Genomic DNA, 15,759 nt, shown 5'->3' with positions numbered 1-15,759 from the left:
CAGCTTTATTTTTTCCTTGCCTGCTTTTCCATTTCATCCTTGGGTTTTCTCAGCCCTCATCTGCTCAGTAATTCTCTGGTTAATGTCCATAGCCTTGTTAGTCTTGCCACTCAGATGCTACAGGCAAAGACAGTATGCTGATGTCCAGAGGAAAAGAGGATGGTGGGTAGATCAGATCATACCTCTGATACATTCATACCTGTGCCGTGGCTGATGTGCTAAATTGACTGTGGGTGTCTCCCTCCCGGGTACCCCAGAGAGTCCCAGCCACGCCAGAGGAAAGGCTGTCACCTCTCTCACAGTGTGCAGGAGACGGGTGAGGAGGAAAAGGAGGAAAGTCTTCAGGCAGAAGAGAAAATGAAATGGGAGATTTCCCTGTCTCTGGCAAAGGTTAAGGCACGTCCAGAAAGGGAGAGGAATTCTGTCTCTCATTCAATTGTTGAGAGAGAGAGGGAGAGATGAAAAAGAGTGATACTTAACCTGATATGGTTGTTTCTGGTCCTTGAGTAAGGCAGGCTCAGCAGTTCCCAGTACAGATGCAGATGGGTTAGGCAGCAGCACGGGCAGTGGGGTCAAAAACTCTTCAGTCAACAACAGACCCCAAGTCTCTTCCATGGCCAGGGAGAAAGGCACACCTACCCTGAAATTCAGTTCTCTTCCACCAGTGCCATTCCCAGCCTGTTTGACTTTAGAAAAAGAAGGACTTGACCCTTACTCATTGCCCTTTTAGTTAATAGCATAAAAAGTCACCTCTGGTTTTGATAGCCTTTTAAAATAAGTTAAAAGTCACATGGACTCCAATATATGGTTAAATGTTGATCATTCTGCAGAGGTTTGCTGTGTCATGGGACAGAAGGAGGAAATGGCTGATGGCCTTTTCTCTTTAAATTCGTAAGGGAGGAGATAGAAGATTTTGCCTTCATCTACAGAAGTAACTTAAATGGTAAATCGGGGAAAAAAGTCTGCATGAAGATGGTTTCACTGAACTACTGGATCATATGATTAATCTTCTTTTACTGGGTTTTATTTCAGCTTACAAAGCATGGTAACTGAGTTCTTTTTTGTTGTTCTAGTTCTACTGATTTATCTTTTCCTTCTTGCATCTTCCTCAAAGTTTACGTAACAGTCAGTCTTCTGCACCACCTCAGCTAATTATATGAGAACGTCTAAGTCTTTTGATGAGGAATAAAAAGTATTGTTAGGGCATTCTGCTTATCTGTTTCTGATACCCATTTTAATACCTTCACTAACAAATTAGAGGGAATACACTCAAAGGTCGACATAAAATCCAGAACTAAAACAATGAATCAACAACACCTTTGAGGTTTTCAAGTGGTCTAGAGGACTGAATTTTAGTTAGTAATTTCATTTAGGGAATGGTAGCTGATTGAAGATTATAAACTAAGAGGAGGTCATAAAAATTTCTGCTATACTGTGGCTGCTCATTAGCCATTGTGAAATAAAACCTGTTCGATCCACACACACTGCTACATCAGGTTATGCCCCTGGGAAATGTACCCAGGGAATAAGGCTTCTGTATTACTGACATAAAACTACAGCTGCTTTAGAGAGGAATGTTACAAAGCTACTTATAATCAGGGTCTGTCCATCTTTGCCATTATTTAGAAAACAGACTTTTTTGGGGAGGACAAAATTATGATGACATATATCCAGAAGTCCAACCATCTTGGTAATCTGCCTCCTAAAGTGTCTGAAAATAAATATATAGGCATGAGTACAAGAACAGCAATCCTCCCCCACAGTATCCTCCCAGTATCCAAAAATGACTATCACATTCCTCCTAAAAAATGAAAGGTATAGTATGTCTAGACAATAAATTTTTTAAAAAGTAAGACACTGCGTTTTGTGTGTTTCTGATTAGAAATTATGAGGAAAAAAAAAAAAAAGAAAAGGAGCCTGTTTGAAGAAACCTGATTGGGATTATATATTTATAACATCCTGAAAGGCACACCTCCCCTACCTCCCCCTCATCCTACAGCTCATTTCAACAATCAGAAGGCCATACCCAAGCTCCTGCTGAACAGTCAACAGTGAGCATCATCCGCCTGGGCCTGCAAAGAGGCCAATTCCAAGTCAGCAAGTACATCTCCAGGAAAAACATCTTTATTTTTTAGTGCAACCATTGTCCTGTGGCCTCTTTTTTGAAGTTTGTTGCTGAGCCTTTCAACAGTTGTGAGCATCCAGATGTCTCTCGTCTCAACTGAGAGAGCTTTCTGAGCAGTTTTCCTTGCGTGCCCTTCTGCAGTTCATAACTCTGACATGAACCATCTTTTCATGGGATAGAAAATCACTTCATGAAATCAGTAGGACAGCATTTCATGGATCATTAGGCAGCCCAGCACAGGAGGATTGTTTGGAGGAACAAGGGAAAATGGAGGGTACAGTGATGGAAGTTTTTACTCTATCATATCCTAAATCCTGAATGCTTGAATAATTTATGCTTATGAACAGATTCCTTAGTGAGAAGACAAAACAAAATCTGATAATGTTTCTTTCAAGCAAGTCTCAACAAAATCATAGATCTTGCTTGCCAGATAATGAGGCTGCTGTTTTTCCTTCTCTTTTTTGAAGGCATTGTATGAATTTTTGTAGTTTTGGGTTATTGCCCTGGAGAATGGCCCATAATTTGAACGACTGAACATACTGTCTTTGTTATGACTTTAAATGGAGTTGGTTCTAAATAAATCATGAATAACAAGAAAAAAACACAGCAAACAAATGCAGAAGCATCCATGTGACCTGACCAGACAAGACTAGCTTTTTGTATCCAAGTAAATCATGTGGTGGGAAGTGGATCTGCTCACACTGAAAATTACAATTAGAAGTCCTGCTAATTGCTGCAAACTTTACATGTCCATCACAGTGGTGGTTCGTGTGCTCCCTTACACTTTTCATGGCAGGCTTTCTCGGGCAGCAGAGAAACCCCTGCCTCAGTAGGAAGGTCAGACAAGTTCAGAAGAGGGAGACATATGAGGCCAGGAAAGGACACAGACAAAGACATACCTCCATATATGTTGTGGCTGCCTTGAGGGAGAGTTTCCCAACTTTCCTCCTCCAGTTTTTTTGCCAAGCCTGGCAGCTGCAGAAGGAGCAGTTCCAGTGGTCCCCAGGCTGAAGTTACTTCTGGACCCAATGTCTGGTATGAACAAATATTCAGGGGATTAAAAAAAACTTACAATGGTACAGAAATGATGCAGTCCAGCACCTATGAAGAAATGAAGAAATATTTCTTCATTAACTTTGGTCAAGGCCTACAGACTTCACGTTAATAAGACCTTTATCCCTGTTTTCTGCTTTAGAACTGATCCAATTAGGGTTCAAACCTTACCTGTTTTAACAAACCCTGTGCTGCAAATCCTAATGTGTAGGTGATGTGCTGATATGTGGGAATGAGGGGTGTACTAAAAATATAAACCTAGTGAAGGGAACAAAAAAACCAGAGGAGAAATACAGGGTGAAACGATCATTTAAATGTTAAAAAAGTAAGCAATGATTTGGTTCACATAAAGCAGGTACAGAAAATACTTCAAGCGTAATTTTTGTCTTTGTTATATCTCTTTGAAAACTACAAAAGTGTTTGTAGCTGGCTGAAGATCCTCTGGGAAAACATGTACACTTTAGCAGCATTATCTTCTCAGTCTGTTCTGTGTACTGCTGTTGTGACAACTGATCAGTTGCAGCCATTCCAGTTTCCAATTGAACTTGGATTAATGGGTCATTTTAAGGTCTTCTCTAAATCTATTGCACACTCCACATAAATTTATGTGAGCCAGGGTATTTTGGAAGTAAAGAAAGTGTTCTCAAAAGCCCATATATTGATATAGAATTTTTTTAGCCTCATTGTGCCTTTGTCCTTTTTCCAATGGAAAATGGAGAAAAATGTAGTCCAGAACAATGTACAAACTTTCTCTGTTTAGCTGTATGGTGTTCATATTTCATTCTAGTCCTTCACAGTGTATAAACTTGAAGCTCAGTGAAATAAATGGGGTAGCTGGAATTCACAAACATAGCTGCAAATCCTATTAGCAGTTAAACACAGCAGGTCTGTAATGCACCCTGGTGTGCATGAAATCTACTGTGCAAACTCAAAATAATCACTTTGGCTTGAGTGACATTTGCAACTTAGAGGTAAAAATATTCAGAGAAGTTAGCCTTTTCCTCAAAGTGTCTACTAAGTCACTTGAAACTTAACATTTAATAGCAGAGAGAGAAAACCAGCCAGGGAGAGATCCTGGTCTAGTGCAAGGTTGGATTGTGACAATAGATGGGCCTGTTACGTAGCAACTAAAGAAAAGCAGGAGGGTGTTTAGCTTCCAGCAGCACTAAAGTAAACAGGTAAGAGTGTGAGGCTGGATGGGGATGTGCATCTGTTACACACTGGAAACTGTTGTCTGGGATATCTAAACACATTCCTGGGGCTCTTCCAGCCAACACCTGTCTCTTACATCAGTGCCCAGGTCTAACTCACTCGTATAAGCAACCTTATTTTAGCTGCTATAACAGGCACAGCACAGGAAGAAATACAGTCCATTTTTAAAATTAGGTATTGGTCCCAGAGGCTCAGCAGGAGACACTGCAGTGATGCAGACTACATGGCCATGACTTACTCAGTCTTTGTAGGACCAGATCTTCCATTCCATCCTGACGTGAGAAGGTAACTTCTTAATCTGCCTCACAAAGGCCACACTGCAGGATCTTTCCGAGGAAAGGGAAAGGGAAAGGAAAGGGAAATTGTTCCCACCAAAATATTTTCCCTTACTCAGAGACAACTAATGACAGCAAATGCAGCATTTACTTTTATAACTTATTCAGCAATTAACAATCTCACAGCCAAAAACATCTGTTCCTGTTTCTGGTTTAAATGCACTTGGATTTAACTTCCAGGTATTAAACCATTCCCTCCCTCCCCTCACAGGAAATTGCACACAGAACCTCAATCCCCCTTCAGTCTGTTTTTGAAGAATGAAGAGATTCTTCCTGTATCAGAGTACACGGCAGTTTTTCCAGCCTTTACTTAATTTTGGCAGCACTTTGCTGCAGTCTCAGTAGCCTTTCAAGTCCCTTTAAAAATGGGCACGCCAGAATTTTGTGCTGGTATCTATCTGTGTTGACAACGGAGCTAAATTTATCTCACTGCTCCTCTGATTATATACTCAGGATCTCAGATGCCCTGGGTGACTGTGCTGGTCCTTGTATGCCGTCACCTCTCAAATTGCTGTTAGGAACTGATGTTTCTGAGGATACAGGTCCCCAGTCTGCGAGGATGACCTGGCTCTGTTCCAGCTGAGGTTCTTCCAGGTCTGATCCCCACTTGGCACTGGTATCAAAGCATGTTTTGGCTGTGACACCTCACCTGAGGGAGGTACATCCAGAACTGCTCATGGATGCCCTAGGCTGGAGGTAGATGTTGAAGCCCAGCCTCCTTGAGTGATCAAGGTTACTCAGTATCAGTCCTTTCCTCACCATTGCGTTGTGTCTTGCTTCATAACCTACACCTATTTCTAGAAATAATCTTACGTATGCTTCTCAATTTGAAGTGATGGACAGAGTTAAATTCTAATACAAATGCCTGTGGGACATGACTAGAAATGACATTTATGACTATCCATGGACAAACAATTTTTGGTGTCTGTCATACAGACAGTTTAGGGCATTTAGTGTATTATATTGATAGCACTAGCCCATGTGTCAGGTAGGATTTTTTTAAGGAGAATCCAAGTATACTTCTTATGCTTTCAAGTTCCTTTATGCCACAAACTTGTAATTTCATCAAAAAAGGAAATCAGACTTTCCTTATGAACAGCCAATTTTCCATAAGGCCATGTTGATCAGTATTGATTTAATACTCTGCCTTTGTTTCTTCTTTAATTTTCAAGACCTTTTATTATTCTGAATTTGCTAATGACTAATATCAGGCTCAGCAGCCAGAGTAAGTCTGCTGCTGGCACAGAATCAGCATGTTCCCACTCTTCTGGGATTTGCATGGGGCTGCAAGACCTCTACAAAATTAGTGTCAGAATAGGCCATCTTGCTTTTTTGCTACCACTAATAGAAATTCTCAATAAATTATCATCTTAAACAGTTTGCCATGTCCCTGTAACAATTGGCTGATATCACAGCAAATATTTTGCTCCTGGTAGGATTAAAGTTCCTCTAACAGTCTGTGACTCAGGTAGAAGATAGGCTGTGCCACTGACCAGAGAGGCAGCTAGCACAGCACTAGCTGCACACGAAAGCAGATGCTGAGGAGAGCTGATAAGGACAGGTAGATAGCCGTAGGTACTCTTCCAGCAGCCAGCCAGTGTACTGGTATTTTCTCTTGTTTTTCTACACTGTATATATTCTGATGTGTATTAGTTGTCTCTACATTTCCTACGCTCACCTCTCCACATATACACAGGGGTATGCACCCTCACGCACGTGTGTTCCCACCTTCACTATTAACAAGTTACTCTTCGACCAAAGCTCTGCCAATTGCAGAAGAGACATTTTTTAGCCAAGTCCTCTGGATATGCAACTTCTTTACCTGTTGATGGATCTCCCCTGTACCAACCCAGCAAGGTAATGCAAACCCCAGTTTAACATAAATGATTAATTGCCTCCTGCTGCTGGCTTCTTTAGGGGTCATATTGATACAGCTCCCCTTTTTTCCTTCCCATTGAATGGGTGAGGGTCCTTAGAACAATTTTGCAACAGCACTGTGGAATGTATTGGTAAAGTACCCCCATTAATGTCTTGACTGTGCAGAGGTCTCTTAAAAGGAACAAGATGACTAATAGATGATAAGAATGGTACTTTTTTATGCACTACAATAATCTAATTAAAAGCATAAATTATTATATGCTTGTAGACCAAATATGCATACCAAAGAGAGCATGCATGCAAGAGGTTCTGGGATGGGCTTGCCATTTGGTGAGTACACTGTACTAGAGCATGTGTCACTCATTTAATTTAATGTATGATTAAAAACTCCTGAACATGATTAGCACTTCTCTAATTGTGATTGATGTGAGATATTGTGCAGCAGCCTTTCCACAAGTACAAATTCGTAATTTGTTAGAATGGAAAAGCAAATACATTTGGACATTGGCAACCCAATGTCTTGGAAATTTCCAGAGTCTTTTCCAGCAATGTCCCAGTAAGCCTCTAATTATGTCTGACATGAGTGGCTTTAACTATATCCCTGTTTTTTTCAGAGCTGACATTCAGCTCTGAGATGTTCTCCAACAGGTGGCCTTTTGCTGGACGGTAATCAAGTGACACTGGTGACAACAATATTCTGCCCCATACATAAAATACAAGGTATGTGACAGCGTTGGGAGACATCATAAAGTACGAGAGGAAAGCATCCAGATAAACTCTCGCCAGATCTCTTTTTTTTTTTTTCCTAGTTTGCCTGTTTAAAGATGAGCTTTCCTGACCTTTGCTCTTTAAAAAACCTGGGTTTGCTAGCCCATTTGCCTGCTTCCACCTTTCTTTTGGAAAGGTGGAAGGTAGTTTAGAAGGTAAAAAGGCATTTGGAAAGGTAAACACTGTATTCTTTTCTGCCCTCCCCAAAAGAAAAATGTTTGACATAAAGTGTCTTTTCTTTTTAAAAAAATAAGTCTTTTTTTGCTCTTCGGAATTTGTAAGTTTCTTTTGGGTTTGGACCACTTGGTGGAGACAGTGTGTCTTCATGTCATTGTATAAAACTTTGCTTTTTTTGTTTCATTAAGTTAAATCAAAACTTTGTGGGAGACGGAGCGTAATTCCTTCACCTTGGCTGGGTTGCTTACATCCCTTGGGAGAGTTTTGCAGAAATTTCCTGGACTCCTCTGGCTGTGTGGTGACCAGAGAAGCCAGCAGTGGTTTATGAGCCAAAGGCAAGGGGGTACAGTCTGTCCCCAGGGAATTAATAGGCAGCAGCCAGCTCTCCTGGGAAGCACAGTGCTGGCCATGAATTAATTCTGGGAGTTTGGAGAAGTCCCTTGTCCTCTGTGGGGTTTGAAAAATTCTCTGTGAATGAGACCTACACCCTGGGTCTCCTGGGGTGGCTGCTCCCCATTTCAGTACCCAGAGCAAGCCTGGGAAGGGAATAGCAAACACTCTGGGTTCAGACACACTGTCCTTTCCTCTCAGGGAGTTTAAATCTGGGGAGTTAAACCACAATCAGGCTTCCCAGCATCAAGTGATATTCCAAGGTAGCAGAGCAGATGGGACAGCAAGCCACCCATGCTGGGGGTTCTGTTCCATGTCACACAACATGCTGGAGCCACATGGCCCCCGGGCTGCCTTCAGGTCAGAGATATTTCCTCCCTGTCAAAGGGCTTTTAAATGAAATCTTCATAGTCAGCCAGCAGAGAGGGGTGGAAACTGGTACCTGAGTTCCAGCATTGTACTGGGGAAAAAGGAGGAAAGAGTATGATGGACAGGGGAAGAAAGCCAGGTGTGAACCCTGCTCCTTTAGGCTTGAAAGTCAATTGCAAGCTAGAAAGTTAGGTTCAGTGACCACGGTGGGAATCAAATAAAGGAAGATTTATAACTGTGTATTTGTTACCCTCACAGGCATTGCTCTAGCAGCACAAAAGGCCTTTAGACCATCACTGGTCTATTCAGACTGAAAGCCATCCTTACAGCCATGCTGTTCCTGTGACATCCAGCCCCAGATATCTGGCTGAAAGCAGAAGTTAAGGATGAGCAAAGTACAGCAGAGACTACTGATGATGAAAGGAGAAGCAGATCTGCCCTCTTGTGTACATGGCATCTACTGCAACTTTTTCTAAATTAATCTGAAGTTAATTTGTTCCTTGTAGTAATAAATAAGGGAATGATATGAATGCTTTGAGTGTTTTAACCTTACCATAAAAAGAAGAATAAGAAAATAAAAGATGAAGGATTAGGTTATTTCTTGTCAGGAATTGGTTTGTAGACCTGAAGGTAATCAATGTGTGTAGTATGATCGGGAGAAGCTGCTCTGAACACTTAGGCTATCAAACAAGAAACTATGAAAATACAAGTAGTAAAAAAACCCTAAGAAGATAAATCTAATTGCCAGGGAAATGCAACCATCTGCAAAATTATTACCCATTAAAAGTAAGCTGCTTTTATTTTTTTTAAACGAGGATGCAAAATAGCTGGAGTGTTTTCATTGCATTCATCACAGCAGGAAGGACCAAGAGAGCTGAGGCAAGCATATTTTGCCAGTCTTAATTAAACCAGAGAGGGGCAGAGGGCTGCTGACTTCATAGGGTTGGGAAGGTACAACTGCGTTTCCATGTCCTCCTCCTTCCAGCTGTTTTCTTTTGAACCTTCACAGACAGTTCCTTTAGTCCCTAATCTTCCCAAATCTCATGTACTAGACATGACACTTTTAAGAACTTATAACCTGGACAACTTCTTTGGACACACAGATCCAAAGATCAGACTCTCAACAAAGAGAAAATGTAGCACAGGTTGTTTCCAGTGCAAAGCTCAGACTGGTTTTGCCATGGGACTGGCAGACCAACCTGTCAGTTTATAACCAGCTGCTCATTTTCTGTTTGCAAACAATTTAGTACTGTCCAGGGGTGAAGAGTAGAGATTGTTCTGGGTTGGACTTCTAGGAACAGGGTATTTTTCTTACCTCTTTCCTCTTTCCTCTTTCCTTTCATTTTTTTATTGGCAATTATGAAAAAACCCAACCAAAGAAAAAAAAAAGAAAAAGAAAAAAAAAAATCCAGGGCAGTACTACAGAAGAACCTGTCAGTAGATGGATTTACAGCTGAATAGGCCATCTGTAAATTGGAGTGAAATCTGGATGCAGCTTTAGAACATAGGCTACAGCAAAAGGTGTGTTTTCAATTTGTCACCACTGTTCTAACAATACTCCAGGTCTGATGGCATCAGTTTTGCTCTTCTTCACAATGAAAAAGCAATTGTACTCTGGGCCTGAGGACACAGTAATATATAACAAAATAAATAAACTCTTCAGCATCTAAGAATTCCATCTTCCATGGAAACAGTAAATGCTGTTTAGATGCATTTCCCTACAATTTTTACTCTCCTGATTCTCTTTAGAGTGTTTTTTCTAAGAGTCCCAGTGAGATCAGCAATAAAGCAATCTAATGTGAGTTAGGCTGTTTTGTCTGAAGCAAAATTACACCAGCAATAAATGTGACTTGGTGGATCCTATCTAATATAACTTCATTGTAAAACAAAACTGACATCCATCCTTACCACAGGAAAAACAAGAACAAAAAGTAAAAGAAGTAATTTCTGCCTTTGAAAAAAACCCAATAATTATTATGGTTCCTTCTTCTCACTCTTTAGCCTTTATCTACTTCAGACTGGTTGTTGAAGGTTTGGGGGATCTATGGCCTTTTATGCTTGTTTATGCTATAAAGTTGTGTCTAACGTCTGGGTTTGCAGTTTGAAAAGGTACTGGGGACAAAACTATTGAACTGCATCATGAAGCAGGCTGCAAAAGATTTGGTGAAGGGCAGATCAGGTGTTTTCTGTTAATTATTTCCCATTAAAAGAAAGGTCAAAATAAATACTCCTTACGAGTCCTCTTTACCAAAAAAAAATATTTAAATGCTTTTTTTTTGGTATAAGATCCATTCTTTCATATTTGTGTGTGTATATATATATATATGCACACGTATATACAAACCTCCCAAGTACCTTCCATTCTTCTGATATTTCTTTCTTCCCTTCCTAGAGGGCTGAAACTCATGCACAAGTAAAGGAAAACATGCAATATCCCCCTTCTAATTTCTTCTTAGGACACATCCTGCTGGTGGATGTGAATAAAGCAGCCCCCAGAGGAGGGGTGCCCTTGAATCCAGGAGAACTGGAAGAAGTGGAGGTGCCTTCTCACCTTCTTTAATTTGCCATCCGGACTCAAACAGAAGCCAAGACATCCTCAAGAGGTCTTTGGGCCATCACAACAGTGACCTCATTGTTTGCTATTTTTGCAGAGATGTCTGGCTCACTTACAGTCATTACCGTGTGGATGATTTACTGTAAATTTTAAGTCCTATATTTTAAAAATGGAAGGAATCTGCAACAGAGTCAGCAGTTGGTAATATCTGAATGACTAATAGCCAGCAGAGGTTAATGTCCCTTAACTCCCTCACAGGCCATCAACCCTGAGAGCTGATCATTAATTGCCTGCAATAGTCGGTGCCATGGTCATTACTGCTTAGTTATTCAGATGAAATGAGTAATACCAATTTTAGGACTTCAGTTTTCATAAATGGAGAACTCAGTCTTTTTTTTTCCCAATGCCCAATCTGACATTACTTTCCTCCCCACTTTAATAATCAATGTTTTATGCCCGTTAAGCTTTCATAAAAATAAAGACTTTTCTTATGTATTAGACTATAGAGAAGAGAAATAACTGGATAATATTCAGTTATTGATGCATCACTGAAAAAATAACCACAGAAATCAATCATGGTAAGTAATAAATGAATGAACTGGAAATTATAGGAAGAGCTGCATCCAAACTGCAGAGCAGATGCAGTGTATGACTTGGTCCTACTTTCTGTTCCCCAGTCACAGGGATATGGGTCACTCTGAGGAACCTTTGAGCTCAGACTCCTGGGCTTCCCTTCTGAGGAATCACAAGGCATGGGGAAGCTTTGTTTCATCAAGGTACATAAGTTGCACAGGGTAATCTTCCAAAATCCCCACTACTTCAGCCTCGTTGGTTGCACTGCAACATAATTCATAAGCCCAAGTTGCTTTAGGTTTGTCTTGATAAGAAAGTCCCGTAGAGGGTCTCAAAATCATGTGTTCTCATTTTTGCCCTGGAATACATTAACCCTACACCTTCCACTATTTTTTTTTTCCAACAGAGGAAAATGTGTGCATGCAAGTCATGCACTTGGTATCACAAGTATATGTCCTTCCTTCCCAGGGGGAAAGTTTACAGGAAGTCTTTGGGAAATCAAAGCTAAATGCATGGTACTTGTTTTTGGCACCCAGGAAAGGTATTTAACCTCAAAATTACTGAGCCCAAAGTTCCAAATTCCTCCCATCCCAGATGAAACTTTGTGCAAGAAATGACACACCAGATATGCCTTGCATGGATAACCACAAATAGCAATTACAGAATTACATCCTGGGCATGTTTTATATAGTGAATCTCTGTGGTGGGCAGAGTGGAAGAGGTCAAACTTGTCAGCCATAGCAGTTTCTCCTGCTTTGAAGATCAGAGAATTTGTCAGTTATAGAGTCAGGAGAAAAGAGCCCACGCACAACAGCCCACAGGCAAAGATTCAGGGAGGTTTAGATCCAGTGTGTTCATACACTTCATCAGAGGTCACTTCTCAGCTAATCATTTTCCTACCCCGATGTACATCCAGAGTCCTGAAGCTTGTTCTCAAAGTCTATAATTCAGTGTATCAAAAATTCTTTGCAATCTGATTGTCCATTATAAAGTACTGTTGTGACCATGTTTGCATACGCTCCAAAGCAAAGTCATAAGACAGTTCTGAGTGCTTCACCTCTGACAGCTCTTTTGCCCAAGGCAGGCTGGCAGACCAGCACCCAGGCTTAGGAATGTGTGTGGGGAAGAAGGGGCGGAAGAATGGGCATCATCACTTCAGCTGCTTTCATTATGAACACCGTTCTGAGCACTGCCTCTGTTTCTGTTTGTGTCTGTATGCATACAAATAATGGGTTGACAAATGGTGTGTATTAGACAGAGTTTGTCTTCAAAAGATGCTGCTGTTGGGTGTTTTGGGGACCTTGGCCTCATGTGCTTGAGAATGCCCTCTCAGTCCATTTGGAGAAGTGTCCTGCAGAATTTCGTGTTACACAGATCTGCTTCTCAATACAGCACTTTCTGCAGGTTCTGCTGGACAGAGTGGGATGGGAACTCTCACTTCCTTTGCACAGCTAAATGTTGTGAGAGCTTGTCCAGCAAAAACAAGGATAAGAAAAAGCATTTACTGGGGAACAGATGTAATATGAGCATGTTTGCACAACAGGGCCAGGCCGTGAGTTTGAGCACCATTCCTCCATACATCTGTGTGTCTTATCAGTGTTTTCCCTAAACAGGTTAGGTCAGTCAACCAACAGTCCTCTAGACAGTGCCTAGATGGAACTCAGAGGTTAGGACGTGAAAGGACCATCCCAGCATGCCTGGGCGTGACCACACTTAGGATTTTTGGAAAGGAGGAGTAGAGAAAAAGCTTATGAGCCTAAAAACTGTGAGACTGCGAACTGCAAAAAATTGTAAATCTTGAAACTCCTCTGTTCGCTTTTTTGTTTGTTATTAGTTCCATTTTAAGTACTCTCCAGTGATGGAAATAGAGCCCCTGTTTAAAAGAGTTCACTGAGAAAATGAAGAGGCAATGCAAAACCTGAGGTAAATGAATGAAAAGAGAATGAGGAAGAAGAATGTCCCATGTCTATTTGGTTACAAATTCTTGACAGGTCTCCTGCATTCATGAATTTATGAATGCATATATGTATATATATACATATATATATATATACACCCGTATCTATATAGGTATACATATATGTGCATCATGGTCATCTTGAAAATCTAGCATATTATTGCTATCATATCACTGTACTACTTGTCAGGTCCATGACAGACGTGAGCTTTTTGACAGGAAAGGATGAGAATGTAAAAACCTTTCTCTGGAGGTTATTTCATGCATGGAGAGCTGCAAAAGGGAGGGCAGCAGAATGAGAGTGGGAAATGGAGAATGAAAGGACGCCAAGGGCACTATTGGGATAAAGCGATAGGAAGAGAAGATCAAAAGATCAAGGACATAGGGTCTTGATAATGAAAGGGGGATACATGTATTTTTTAAGCTGTGAAATGGAGAGAAGACAGGTTTGGAAGATGAGGGGGCATCAGTGGTGCGTACAGTGGGACGGAGGCTAATCCATTCCTAGAAAGGGAAAAGCAGCTAAGAAATAATTTTGGTCCAAATGTTTAGGTTCTTCCTTCTTAACAAATGCTGCTGCTGCTGCTGCTGCTGCAACCCATGGACGGTGGGTTTCCTAATATTTGCTTCTTGAAGCTTTTCTTACATTTAGAGTAATTGTCCACTCTTCCTCACTTAGTCAGGTCTCACACAATTCATCTCTGCTGTTCCAAAGACAGAGGTAAAGCCATGAATTTGGAGGTCAGGAGGCAGCACCACAGATGGCTCCTGTCTGATTAGGCAAAGGCTGCCCACATCGTACATCACCTAACATGTCATGTCACAGATGGGACAGAGCTTTGACATATCAGGCAGGCATGTGTCACCCGTACTCAAAGAGGTCCTGATTGCTGGCAAGCTGCGCTGCAACAGCTCAGCATCCCAGAGTCTCCTGTGCCCTGGGACCCCTCCTTTCAGACATCAGTCCTAATCCCTTGTCGTCCTTTGTATCAAGTAAAAAGAAATTTGACAGTATAAAGAAAACAGAAAAAACTTTAGACTTCTACCTTTTCCACTGAATTAATCATCTCTGGCAGATTTGTGGCTTCCTATGACCCTTGAGTTTTACTGTCTGCTAGCACATCAGGCACTGATTTTCCTCTCTCTTTCCCCTACAGCAAGCATTACAGTGATCTTCTCAACACTGACAGAGACAGGGCTTATTTCCAGTAAAAGGGCACCATACTTAGCTGTGCAGGGTAAGTGAGGTTAGGGAAATAGGTGCATGGGAATAATAAAGGCACAGAGGGCAGCAGACTTTCAATATGTTTACGCAGTTAAATGTAACAAGTTCAGGCACTATCATTTTTTTTCCCCCATTGTTCACCAAAAAAATCTCTTTATGTTGTTTTCTCTCTGTGAGTGCTTTCCTATTTTTCTTAACCTCTGCATTGCAGTGCAGCTAGGCTGTGCACACGAAGATAAACTCCTTGCCCTGGGGAAGATCTGAGATAAGCAGAGAAGTGACATACAAATGGCAAGGGGGAGAGAGCGATCTAATCGACTGGCCGCAAGCTTTGTACATTAAGATAGCAAAAGCATACACAGAAGAGGAAAGCTGGTTTCTGCTGGGAGAGACACACTTCTCTCCCCCTTCTCTTCTTTGTCCTTGTCTTTTTGCCCTTGTCTCCCTCGTGCCCTTTTTTATACTGAGATCATGTTAGACTTGTGAGGGCTGTGGCATGGCCTGTGCACATGCATCGGCCGCTCAGTTTGTTTTCTAATTTAGCCTTCTGCCTGTCTCTGTCTCATCTCATGGCCTTCAGCCTGGCACAGGGATGTCAGCTGTTCCTTGCTAAAATTGGCTTCATTCCTCTTGCTGTCTGGTGAATACCTAACACCTGCTGATGGTCTTTGAGTTTGAGCATTTTCCCATGTCTCCCATATTGCACATAAATATGGAAAATGGGCTATTTTTTTACTTCTCCCTTTCTCACACCTAAGACTCTTTTCAGGTATCAAATCTGAATTCAGCAATACCAAAGGACTTCATGCACTTTTATTTCTCTATATTGTTCATCTTTGGGTGGAGTTTTTGAAACTTCTTCAAAACCATAGGGCCATGGTTGCATAGGGAACATTATATAGGGCTCCTGTTGGTGTCACAACATACTCGGGCTGCTGTGCAACATACCTGTGAAGCTGAGGTGACCAATTCCGCTCCTGCACCTCATAGGATGCTGTGGTGTGTGCTTGGGAGGAAGGAGGACATACCTTCCATCTCATTACAGATACTTTAAACTTAAAAAGCTTGTGAATCTCCTGGCACCAAGCTCTCATGGGGTAATGATGCTGTAGAAGATTTCAGAGGTCTAACACAAACACAGTA

The sequence above is a fragment of the Corvus kubaryi genome, unplaced genomic scaffold (genome assembly GCF_017639235.1).
Source record: "Corvus kubaryi isolate FWS band 111438036 unplaced genomic scaffold, C.kubaryi_AGA036_p1.0 133, whole genome shotgun sequence".
Lineage (NCBI taxonomy): Eukaryota > Metazoa > Chordata > Aves > Passeriformes > Corvidae > Corvus > Corvus kubaryi.
This window is presented reverse-complemented; position numbering follows the sequence as displayed.